The 12,101-nt window shown below is 40.4% G+C and overlaps 1 protein-coding gene and 1 long non-coding RNA gene across 5 annotated transcripts in view; one reads left to right on the top strand and one right to left on the bottom strand.

Annotated features, from left to right (window-relative positions):
• Positions 1-10,510, bottom strand: part of LOC123510554 — a 31,360-nt gene extending 20,850 nt beyond the window's left edge. Inside the window, exons 1-2 of one of the 4 annotated variants that reach the window (XM_045265819.1) lie at positions 10,237-10,510; positions 7,902-9,147 (exon numbers count right to left, since the gene is read on the bottom strand). The gene's annotated coding sequence lies outside the window, so the exon portion shown is untranslated. The remainder of the gene's footprint in view (positions 1-7,901; positions 9,148-10,236) is intronic. The other 3 variants (XM_045265820.1, XM_045265821.1, XM_045265822.1) reach the window with 3 other exon arrangements.
• Positions 1-12,101, top strand: part of LOC123510556 — a 36,237-nt gene that overhangs the window by 17,833 nt on the left and 6,303 nt on the right. The window lies entirely within an intron of this gene.

Here is a 12,101-nt window from a genome sequence, read left to right as displayed (position 1 = left end):
TTGGGTTTCTTAGGGTTTGGTGAAGTTTGGTTGGGTTCATTGGCGGTTTGTTAGGTTCTGTTGGGTTTGTTGGGGTTTCGTTAAGTTTGGCTGGGTTTCTTGGAATCTGGTTAAGTTTGATTAAGATTGGTCGTATCTGGTTGGGTCTAATGAGTTATGGTTGTGTCTGGTAAGGCCTGACGTGATCTGGAGTGGTCCAAGTGGGTGTTTTTATCATATAAGATGGACTAAGGCCACAAAAGTTATGTAAAAAAGACACACATGAGCTGCCAGTTCCAAAAGAGTATAGTTAAAAGAGAGTGAAAAACGACTATACAGAATTTGAAAAGTGTCTTGAAACCTTCCCCTGGTTGTGTTAGGTGGTCCGAGAGTGAAGAAACAACCCACTGAAGCTGACGAAGACAATATTGTGACTTAGAGTTTTTTTATGCTAACTAGATTTACTTCCCTCACTCCAAGCACACTCACGCTACACTTGTTGTCATACTGTGTGTGTGTGTGTGTGTGTGTGTGTGTGTGTGTGTGTGTGTGTGTGTGTGTGTGTGTGAATCTTTCCTGTTTGTTTTTAACTGTTTCTGACTGAGGCGTGGTAGGTAATTTAGAAAGAGAGAAAGAGAGACACACACTGACACACACACGTACACACACACGCACCAAAAAAAGGAAGAAATGTTAAGAGTTCAGTTCACAGGCAGGAAGGAATCCCTCCTGAAAATATTTGCTTTTTCCTTAATGTGAAAATACCGTTTTTTCTTTTTTTTTTTTTTTTTTCATTGTCACTTCACATCACTCGCTCTTCCTGAGATCAGAGGAACCTGTACTTGAAACTGTGAATACGAAATGAAAAATGAATGAAAAAAATAGATGAAAGAAGTAACATACCGTATCAGGGTGTGGTTTGGGGAACTTTGCGTGAAATTAATAAAAAAGAATGAAAAATAACTTGAACAATACTGAAATAAGGCTTTCATTTACTTTGTCATTTCATTTTTTTTTATTTATTGTTTTGTAGTGAAGTATGTCTCATTCTCACAGTCTTTCATTTCCTTTCTCCTCCATTCCTTATCAACCTATCCTCGTTATTCCTTCATTCCTTCCTTTTACTCTCCTCCATCTGTTTGTCTGTCACTTCCCTTGTTCAGTGATGCGTGAACACACACACACACACACACACACACACACACACACACACTGGTGGTGTAACGTATCAGAGTGAAAATAAGCAACAACAACAGCGCCTGCAATATTTCGGGAAACAAGCGAACAGAAACACATCAACAAAAAAGCGAAAAAAAAAAAACTCGTAGAAAGAAAACTGGGAACATATTTGCCTTGGGAGAGGAAGGGTGACTCGTGTATTTGTGTGACACTCCTACTGGTGTGATTGGCAAGTCGAGGAAGAGAGAGTGTGTGGGAACCCTGCACATTGGTCACGATAGAGAGGCGAGAGGAGGCAAGAGAAGAGAAACACGGGGAAACAACGCTAGGGAAGGAAACACAAGATAAAACAAGAAGAGGAAAACTAAAACAAGGGTAAGGTAAGACAGAATAAGATAGAAAAAGACAAAACAAAAGAAAGCAAGACAGAGCAAGACAAGGAAAGGGAAGACAAGGAGAAGTAGGACAAAGTAAGAGAAGAAAATGAACGACAAGGTAAAACGAGACAAGGAAGAAGACAAAACAAGGCGTCACTTACTAAAAACGAGAAAGTGCAGATTGTAATAAAAACAGGACACAGAGCAAAGAACACGGAGGAGAAAAGACGCAAGCGAAGATGATACGCAAAGAAAACGAGGTAATAAAGAACGGGAGCTTAAGTAGACGCCCATTAAAGGGAATAAAACAAAGGGTGACATGAATTCCACCCCGGCAGAAAGGGAGAGAAAGTGAGGCCTGGCGGAAACTAATTCACTGGGAGGGAAAGTACAGAGAGAGAGAGAGAGAGAGAGAGAGAGAGAGAGAGAGAGAGAGAGGATGAGTGACGTACAGTTTCTGACGCGTAGGAAACATGTATTTTTTGTGTATCTATTTGTGTCTTGTTGTTGTTGTTGCTTGTTGTTTTTGTTCTTTGTTATTGGTTTTGTCCTTGTTCTTCTTTAGTTCTTGTACTTGTGTTTTTTTTCTTGCTCTGGTTCTTGTTTATTGCTCCTCCTCCTCCTCCTCCTCCTCCTCCTCCTCCTCCTCCATGAATATGCAAGGTTCCTGTCTGTATTCCAGGGAGTGAGTCTGTACTGGAAGACCTGGAAGTGGTGTTGAAATTCCTGACGCATTGCAATGGGTGTGTTCTGAGTCACTTCCTATTGACTGTTGGCGGGGATGTACGTGAGAGAGAGAGAGAGAGAGAGAGAGAGAGAGAGAGAGAGAGAGAGAGAGAGAGAGAGAGAGAGAGAGAGGGAAGAGGGTGGGAGGATATCGATGTTTCTTACTATGATTCACTTTAGTTAATTATTGGAACTCTGTCGTAACTATTGGTGGATCATCTTTTAATAAACTTATGCGTTGGAAATAAGATGAAATAAAATGTAGAGTAAAATCGAAATACATACATAGTGATAAAAAGAAGAAAAAATCAACATGAACAATCTTTTTCTACATAATTTTAAGTCGTGGATAAATAAACAAAGGAAAATAAAAGAAAATAATTAAAAGTACATATTCTTTTACATAATAATCTCTAACCACTATAGAAATGATTAACCTCTTCAGTACCCCGGGACGCATTTTTACCTTGACATTTGTGCACGATTAGACCATTTTATTGACATTAGGAAGGGTCTATGGAGGTCAGAAGATTAATGGCGACAGTCTTTACTATTTTAATCCCCACATAAGTTTCTGAAGCTGACTGAATATGAAAACACGTCATGGTACTGAAGAGGTTAAAAAAAAAAAAAAAGAAATAACACGCACTTTTAATTCATAGTTTTCAGTCGTGGAGAAATTATGAAAGAGAGAATACTCGCAATCACAATCACCCTTTATAAAACCATACAGGAAAAAACAGAAGCACTTTTTTCCTTTATAATTTCCAGAGTGGGTGAAATCAGGAAAACACGTAGAGTGAAAGTCTTAATTGGAGTAAAACACGTGGATTGTCGCGTGTTATGGCTGAAAAGATGAGCCATTTTAGACCCTGAGGCTACGTGTGCTAGGGTGAATCTTCCTTGCATCAGTTTCCCACGACGGATAGTGAGGGTGGGAACGCTGGGGTGAATTTGAAGGAAAGGGAAGGAAAGAGAAGGGATGGGAAAATGTGATATGGAAGAAAGAGGAATGTAGAAGAGGAAGTAGAGGTTGTAATAGGAGGGGAAGATAAGGTTGAGAGAATGAATAGAAAGATGAAGAAATTGAATAGTAAGATACTGAAGGAAAAGGAAATACGTGATCTGGGTAGAGAGAGAAGAATCAAGGAGAGGGAGAGAATATGGATGAGGAAGGAGTGGTAATAGGAGAAGGAAGAGCAGGAAGAGGAGATAGCAGTGAGTGAAATGAAAAGAGAAAGATAGAGTAGAAAAAAATCGACATAGAGGAAGGAAGAGAAGATGGAGTCTGAGGAGAATTGAGAGAGGGATGGGAGTGAAGAAATGAATGAGGGGATAAGAAATAGAAAGAACGAGAAATAAGTGTAGGTTGGGCTTCCTCACTCGGGGCAACGGTTTCCTAGCGGGTGGGCTTTGAGAGAGAGGGTACCCAAAAAGTAACCCCTTTAGGCCAGAAATTCCCGTGAAAAGCCCACATGGTATAAATAAAAAAATAATAAATAAATAAAAAAAGTAAAAAGGAAGGAAAAAATGTAAGAATACTTTTAAAGAAGAAAACCTAAAATAAATGCTAAAAAACGTTAAAGTAGAGATAAAATGTGTAAAGAACAGTAAAAGACAAAATTAAAAAGAATTACCTGGAAAGAATATAACCGGTTCTCACCTTTATGGCTCTAATTACAGGTAGCATTCACGCCCACCGCCCCAGACACCAGCATAACTCTGCAACACAACCACATCACACTGACGGTGACACTCAGGTACTGCAAGGCAACGTAACGGGGAACTACAGGGAAAACTAATTTAACACTACTTTCTTGCATCTCTTTCGAAACCGTAACGCTTCGCTGGGTTTGTAGAGAAGTGTGTAGGAGAAACTGAGTGTCGTATTAATGTGTTGTCTTTGTCTTTTCTTTTTTTGGTTTGTATGAGTTAATTCCAAGCATTTTAAGTCTTGTATTTATTCTAACTTAATCCAATGAAAATTTGTAACTTGATAAGGAAAATACAACTAATAATCTATCTAATCTTAGCGGGTATATGAGAAAAACTAGCACAATATCAGTAATTTATAAACTACTAATCTACAATTGAAGAAAGAAAAAGGTGAGTGGGCCTGAAGTCTCCTTGCAGCTTCCCTTATTTATGTTCCGTCACCCTAGTCTCCCAAACCTAGCTATTTGTCACTCAGTCTGTCCCAAGCCTGCAATCTGGCCCCAAGTCTTTCGTCGCCCTCCCTTACTCCCCCTTCCCCCTTCCTCTTTCCCCCAGCCCTCCACCAGCCACGCCAACTCATCCCCATGGCAAGGCAGTGTCATTACTTCTAGCTGTACTTACACACACAAACTAATGCACGTGAATACTTACACACACAGATACAGGCACAAAATACACTTCTCGGTTCATGACACGTCCACCTCCTCACGTTTCGTCTTTCAATCATCTTAAGTCATTGTCATTTCATTCTGTTCTTCTTCGTGTGAGCGTGACTCGGCCTCTCCCTTCCTCTCACCGACTCACACGGCGCCTAATTGCTTCTTACCTGGCTGCTTTCTTACCTGCCCCGCCCCTTTGACCTCACCACCTTTGACTAAACTAAACAATACACACATGATAACACCCACCCACTATTTCATACGTAGATATTATTTTTAGTGTACTTTTGGGTCTGGAAATGCGGGGAGACAACAGGTGGCGGTGTTATTATATCTTAACGAGCGAGTGTCCAACCACGTCCCTGTTATAAATTGCTTTCATTGTCCCTAATGGCGCATTTCTCTCAGAACCACGTGATTACCTGTGCTTGTGATGCGTGGTAACATTCTTTTTCATTATCCGTGTCTATTTTTCTGTCGCTCTTCATCTCTGCCGCCTCGTCGTTTTCTCTTCTTATTTTGTCTTTTTTTTCAGGTTTCATCTCTCTTTTGTTTTCTGGTTGTGTTCATCTGTAGCGCGTCAATCTTGTTTCTCATTTCCTTTTATATTTTCTGTATTGTTTTCATTGTTTATTTTCCTGTGTCTCCCTCATCTCCACCGCCTCATAGTTGTCTTATCATCCTGTTTCTTTTTTTTATTTTCTCAGTTTTTCCCCTTTTCATCGTTTTTGCCTCATTTTTATCTCTCTCTCCCTTTTTATTCTTTCTCTCCATCCGTTTTCTTTGTCTCATCTCCTCAACTTTTCATTATCTGTCCTTTCTTTTGTCTTTCTGTTTCATTTATTCTTATTTTCAATCCACAATTACTCTAAAGAAGAAAAAGAGACATACGGCAGAATTATTTAAGGTTATGAGAAGAGTAAGATGCTCAGGACTTGGGATACTGTGCCCTCTTACACACACACACACACACACACACACACATAACCACTTTTTATATACACGCTCATTCATCCATGCAAATATCTATTCATATGTCCTCCTCCTCCTCCTCCTCCTCTCCTCCTCCTCTTCCTCCTCTTCCCGGCGCCTCCCGTCACGCCCCACCCAGAACGTCATTAGCTTCTGTAAAATCGCCCATCTGGAACATTATCTTAAAGGCCTTGAAAAAGATAAATGGAGAAGATACCTTAGGGTCAAGAGAGAGAGAGAGAGAGAGAGAGAGAGAGAGAGAGAGAGAGAGAGAGAGAGAGAGAGAGAACATATGAACATAAGAACATGATAAAAGAGGGAAGCTGCAAGAGGCCACCAGGCCTATACGAGGCAGAGAGAGAGAGAGAGAGAGAGAGAGAGAGAGAGAGAGAGAGAGAGAGAGAGAGAGACGAGAAAAGCTAAAAATAGAAGCGATATATAGTTTCGTTTGTGTTCACTTCGTCTTGTTCTGTTTTACAATCTTAAGCATAAACACACACACACACACACACACACACACACACACACACACACACACACACACACACACACACACACACACACACACACACACATTCCACCTCATGCCCTCCGGTGCCTCTCCCTGCCCTGAAAGCCCTTTGTGGCAGCTCTCCTGACGCTCCCATTAGAGAGAGAGAGAGAGAGAGAGAGAGAGAGAGAGAGAGAGAGAGATACCTGCAACCACCCCATCTATTCCTCTGTCATCTCAAGGTCATTTTACTCGACCTTGAAATACTGCTTCGTTTTCTTCCCTTCTGCTCTCTCTCTCTCTCTCTCTCTCTCTCTCTCTCTCTCTCTCTCTCTCTCTCTCTCTCTCTATTGAACGTGCTACTCTTAAGGTGTTTTGTTGTTCTGGTCAATGTTTGTCCTTTTTTTTATTTTCTTGTTCCTCTTCCTTCTTCCTCTTCCTTGTCTTCTTCCTCTTCTTCCTGTTCCTCCTCCTCTTCCTTGCTACTTGTTTCTCCCTCTTATTTAATTTTATTGTCTTCAGTTTCTTTTTTTCTTTTTCATTGTCTTTTCTTTTTTTTTTTTTCTTTTTTTATTTGTATTTTTCCATTTTTCTCAGATTTTTTTTCCCGTTATGTTATTTTGTTTTCCTTTTCCTTTCTTTGTTTTCGTTTGTTTTTCTTTTTTTATTCCTTTGTTCTTTCTTTTTTTCATTCATCTACTTTCACTTCAATTTTTTTTCTTTTTTGTGTGTGTTCGTATAAAAACCAACGTTCTTTTTTTATTTATTTATTTTTCTTCGTTTCATAATTTTCGTAACTGTTCGTGTATTTTTCTTGCCATATTCCAATTATCGCTTTTGTTTTGTTACCCACCTCTCTCTCTCTCTCTCTCTCTCTCTCTCTCTCTCTCTCTCTCTCTCTCTCTCTCTCTCTCTCTCTCTCTCTCTCTCTCTCTCTCTCTCTCTCTCTCTCTCTCTCTCTCTCTCTCTCTCTCTCTCTCTCTCTCTCTCTCTCTCTCTCTCTCTCTCTCTCTCTCTCTCTCCTCCTCCTCCTCCTCCTCCTCCTCCTCCTCCTCCTCCTCCTCCTCCTCCTCCTCCTCTTTCTCATTCATCTTCTCTTTCATCTCATTCCATTATAAGTCTTCATTCCAGAGAGAGAGAGAGAGAGAGAGAGAGAGAGAGAGAGAGAGAGAGAGAGAGAGAGAGAGGATGAGGAGAGAGGTGATGCTTGCAAACACACACACACACACACACACACACACACACACACACACACACGCATGCACAACCACCAAGGTCAGGCAGTATATCATTATGACGGTAATACTTGCAATAGAGGACCAGCAGGTAGCCAGTGGACCGCTCTAGGCCTGTGTCTTGTCCTCTGTCATGCTTCTCTTATTGGTGCTACATTTTAAGATGGGAATTTTGAGTATGTTTTTTCTTTCTTTTTCTTGTGGTTGTGTTAGTGCGATGAGGAACAGGAGAAGTTTGGATGCTGTTTTGATAGTTGTAGTAGTAGTAATAGTAATAGTAGGTTAGAAGTGGTAGTAGTAATAGTATATATAAAGCTAAGACGCAGAAAGAGAGGAAATAGAAAAAGGAAAGAGAGCAAAACGAAGCAAAGAAGAATTAACTAAAGAAAATTATAATAATACAACAGTAAACATTCCAAATTAAATATAAAAAAAAAAATAAATAAATGACGTTTCCTCTTGTTAAAAAAAAAAATTAAAATCTCAAAAATAGAATGCAAAAAACGAAAAAAAAAAATTCCAAACTTTCCATCTGAAGATAAAACGTAATTGGCAGAGAGAAGCTTACCTGCGTTAGTGAGAGCCAATCAGAGACGAGGAATCCAGGCTAGGGCAGTTTTATGACCGGTGATTGGTGGACGTCTTGACCTTGGGAGTCCTGAGTCTTGATATGTTAATTGCGATGTGAAAAAAAAGGATCCGTGGTTTTCCCTCCTTTTTTTTTATCGTAATATTTCGTCTTGCCTTGCTGAACACTTAAATGCGCAGCGCCGCCTTCTTATCTGCGTGTTCTTCATAGCACAGGGACGCTGAACGAAAATGTTTCACTCACTTCTATTTTCTTATTGAACGAAAGTCTCATTTTTGTTCAGGTTTGCGTCCCTTGTGAGTTGTGACGTTAGAGTATTTATTGTTCTTGTCTTTCTATTTATTGGGTTAGTTTTTAGAATGGATTGGATTGTGGATGAGGATTGGTGAGGTTTTGTTAGGTTTGGGTTGTTTTCCGTTGGATTGGGTTGGGTTAGGTCAAGTTTGGATAGTTTTTTGAGATTGGTTGGATTAGTACGAATAGTTAAGGTTCTATTCTGGTTAGGTTAGGTAAGTTAAGATAAGATAGTGTTCTAGTAAGGATATGTTTTAGTTACTGGGTTGGGTTAGGTAAGAGATTAGGTTAGGTAAGTTACGGGGAAGTGATATTCTGGTAAGGTTAAATTAGAATACTGGGTTAGATTAGGATAAGTTAAAATTCTGATTAGGTTGAGTTAGTTAAGGTGAAGTGATATTTTGGTAAGGTTAGATTCGATTACTGGGTTAGTATAGGTAAGTCAATATTCTGGTTAGGTTAGGTAAGTTAAGGTAAGGTAGTATTGTAGTAATTAGATTAGGTTAGGTAAATTTAGGTGAAATGATATTCTGTTAAGGTTAAGTTCAATTACTGGGTTAGATTAGATAATTTAAGTTAAGGTAATATTCTAGTTATCTTAAGTTCGATTGCTGGGATACGTTAGGTAAGGTTAGGTTAGGTAAATTGAAGGTAAGGTAGGATTCTAGTAAGGATATGTTTGGGGTATTGCGTTAGGTTAGGTAAGGTAATAATTAGGTCAGGTAAGGCAATATTCTGGCCGCCTTTCATCAAGTTAATATCGAGTCTCTGGGTGCTGAGGTTGCTGGGAAGTGGTAGCGGCGTCTTGAATATTTTCGTTGGCTGAATTACAGAGGCGTGACGGGGAGGCAAGTGTTCATCCCGTGCTCAGTGTTGCGGCGGTGACGGGGCATTGTCGTCACGCCGGGATGCTGCCTGTCACTGGGGGAGGCTGAGAGTCACTAGAGTCAGTCACCAGTCACCAGTCACCAGTCACTCCCACACTCACAAGCACACAGAAAAATCCATTAATCTGTCTTGTTAATTTACGCTTCCTTGCTCACTTATTGTTTTCGGGTTAAGTTTTTGGTTTTATCTTGATCTCTTATCTTGAGGTGTCTTTCGTTCTCACTACTGTAAAATTCTTGGGTGTGTTTTATAAATTTACGGTTTCCTGGTCACTTATTGTTTTTTTGGTTATATTTTTTCTTTTTATTTTGAATTTATATATTGGGCTGTCATGTACAGTAATTGTCTCTTTGAGTGGTCAGTCTAAAAGTTCATTGATCTTTCTTGGCAATTAACGCTTTCTTAGTTTTCGAGTGATGTGAATGTGTTGATTTTCTGCTTTTATCTTGTATTTTTACGTATACTGGGCTGTTTTGTAATTGTCGCTTCCAGTTCTTTCAAAATTCATCGATCCGTCTTGATAATCCATTGAATTTTTCGCTACTTATTGTTTCTCAAGTGAATGAGTTAAATTCTTGCTTTCACGTGATTAGTCTCAGGTAATTCTCGATTCAAACACTTAAAGCCTTTGAATTGTACAATATTAACTTACACTTTCCGTCACTTACGTTATTGTTTTATAAGAGGTATGGATACCTTAAATTTCGCCTTTCTCTTGAGCTGTCTCTTGTAGTTTTCGGTCTAAAAGTCTCAGTAAACTCTTAGAAAGCTATTGAATTATCTTTTAAGGGAATCTACTCACGCTTTCTCGTTCATGTCTTGCACTTAATCTCACGAACATTACAATTCTTGCTTTTCTTCAACTCTCATCTAATATTTTCACTTTCTTCACCATTTATGAGCTAATGAGTAAGTTTGATTAATGTCTAAAAACTCCTCTCGTTGCCTTGAGTATAAGTGGTCCGCTTTTCATAATAACTAGTGTTTTTTTGGAATATTAAGTTAATTTCCAGTAACGTCAAGTGGCATGAGGGAAGATGCAGGTGTAGTTCCTTCTTGGTAATGTTCACTCGTTTTGTTAATGTGATGTTCGCGCCCACATGTTCTGCCACTCATCTACACACTCGCTCACCTGTCACTTGTCACGCTTTACGCTGCAACGCATCACGCCCACTCTTTCAGTCACTCACAAATGTCACGGATTTTGTCACGTATATAACACACTCACTCCCTTCCGTTCCTTCCATCATTCCCTACAATTAACAGGTGGAGTGAGTAAGGGTGTTCCCTTTGGCACCATGTCACGCTGGGGAAGCCGGGAGGTAGTGTGAGCAGCGTGGAGGCGGCAGTGAGGGAGCGGATGCGTGTGTTCCCTCCCACAACCCGGCGTCGACTGGCCCACGTCTCACTCTCCAGTCATTTTATACGCCATTACGAGGCAAAAGATTCACGTCTTTTAAACTTCCACTCTGAGCAAGGCGGAAAGTGGAAAGCCAGACAGCCAGGCACTCGTAAAAAGACCGATTTCTTGAGCCTGTCGCCTGAATACATTTAAGAATCATCGTGCGGTTTGTCTGTAGCTGAGAAATACAAAGGAAATAATTTATAAGGTAAAACATGGACTGGGAATTAACTCAAGTGTCTCCCCCCTTTACCTGCGTGTCATCTGAGGTTACCTGGAGGAAAAGGAAGAGGAAGAGGAGGAGGAGGAGGAGGAGGAGGAGGAGGAGGAGGAGGAGGAGGAGGAGGAGGAGGAGGAGGAAGTGCGTGTACGTGAGGATGTGTACTTCTAATTAAACTTACCTGTACTTACCTCAGTGAAAACGTGACACCTTAAGAAAGGATTCCAGGTGAGGGATCCGCCGTGTGTGTGTGTGTGTGTGTGTTTCACTGTTTGATCTGTTGCAGTCTCTGAGGAGACAGCCAGACGTTACCCTACGGAACGAGCTCAGAGCTCATTATTTCCGATCTTCGGATAGACTAGGCCTGAGACCAGGCACACACCACACACCTGGACAACAAGGTCACAACTCCTCGATTTACATCCCTTACCTACTCACTGCTAGGTGAACAGGGGCTACACGTGAAAGGAGACACACCCAAATATCTCCACCCGGCCGGGGAATCGAACCGCGGTCCTCTGGCTTGTGAAGCCAGAGGTGTGTGTGTGTGTGTGTGTGTGTGTGTGTGTGTGTGTGTGTGCGTGTGTGTGCGTGTGTGCATGAGTGTGAGTGTGTGGATGGATATTATTCTCCATGCACTCGCACACGCACACGTACAGTTAGTCGACGGTCACCCAAAAACAGTGTGTCAGTGGCTCAGTGAATGTAGGATTCGAGGAGGAGGAGGAGGAGGAGGAGGAGGAGGAGGAGGAGGAGGAGGAGGAGGAGGAGGAGGAAAAGGAGGAGGAGGAGAAGGAGGAGGGTAATTCAACAATCTTACAGTTATCAAAAAAAAGAACGATGTGAAGGAAAGAGAACAAGTGAATTGATAGCAAAATGAAGTGACAAGAATTCAAAAGTAGAAAGAAGCGGCAAAACTCTAATAAATAAAGAAAAGTAAAAAAATACAACAAAGTGAAAAGCAGAAGGGAACAAAATATTCAAAAAGTGGAAAATGAAGAAGATAAAAGGAAAACAACATAGAAATAAGAAATGGGAAACGAAAGATGAGAAGAGATAGACGAAAATTAAAGAAATATAGGAACTATGAGGAATATTGATAACAAATATGGTGAAATGGAATATGAGAAGTTTGTGAGACGATTATGTATGAGAGAGAGATAGATAGATAGATAGATAGATAGATAGAGAGAGAGAGAGAGAGAGAGAGAGAGAGAGAGAGAGAGAGAGAGAGAGAGAGGTATAATTTGAAACTCATTTTCTTGTGAATTATGACACAAAGCGAGAATTAAAAGAGGTTTTTATTTATTGTTACGATGTTAAAGTGACCTATTTGTCTGTCTGTCTGTCTGTCTGTCTGTCTGTCTGTCTGTCT

This window comes from Portunus trituberculatus, chromosome 29 (assembly GCF_017591435.1).
Source record: "Portunus trituberculatus isolate SZX2019 chromosome 29, ASM1759143v1, whole genome shotgun sequence".
NCBI lineage: Eukaryota > Metazoa > Arthropoda > Malacostraca > Decapoda > Portunidae > Portunus > Portunus trituberculatus.
Note: the sequence above shows the minus strand (reverse complement) of the source record. Positions and strands in the feature narration are given on the sequence as shown.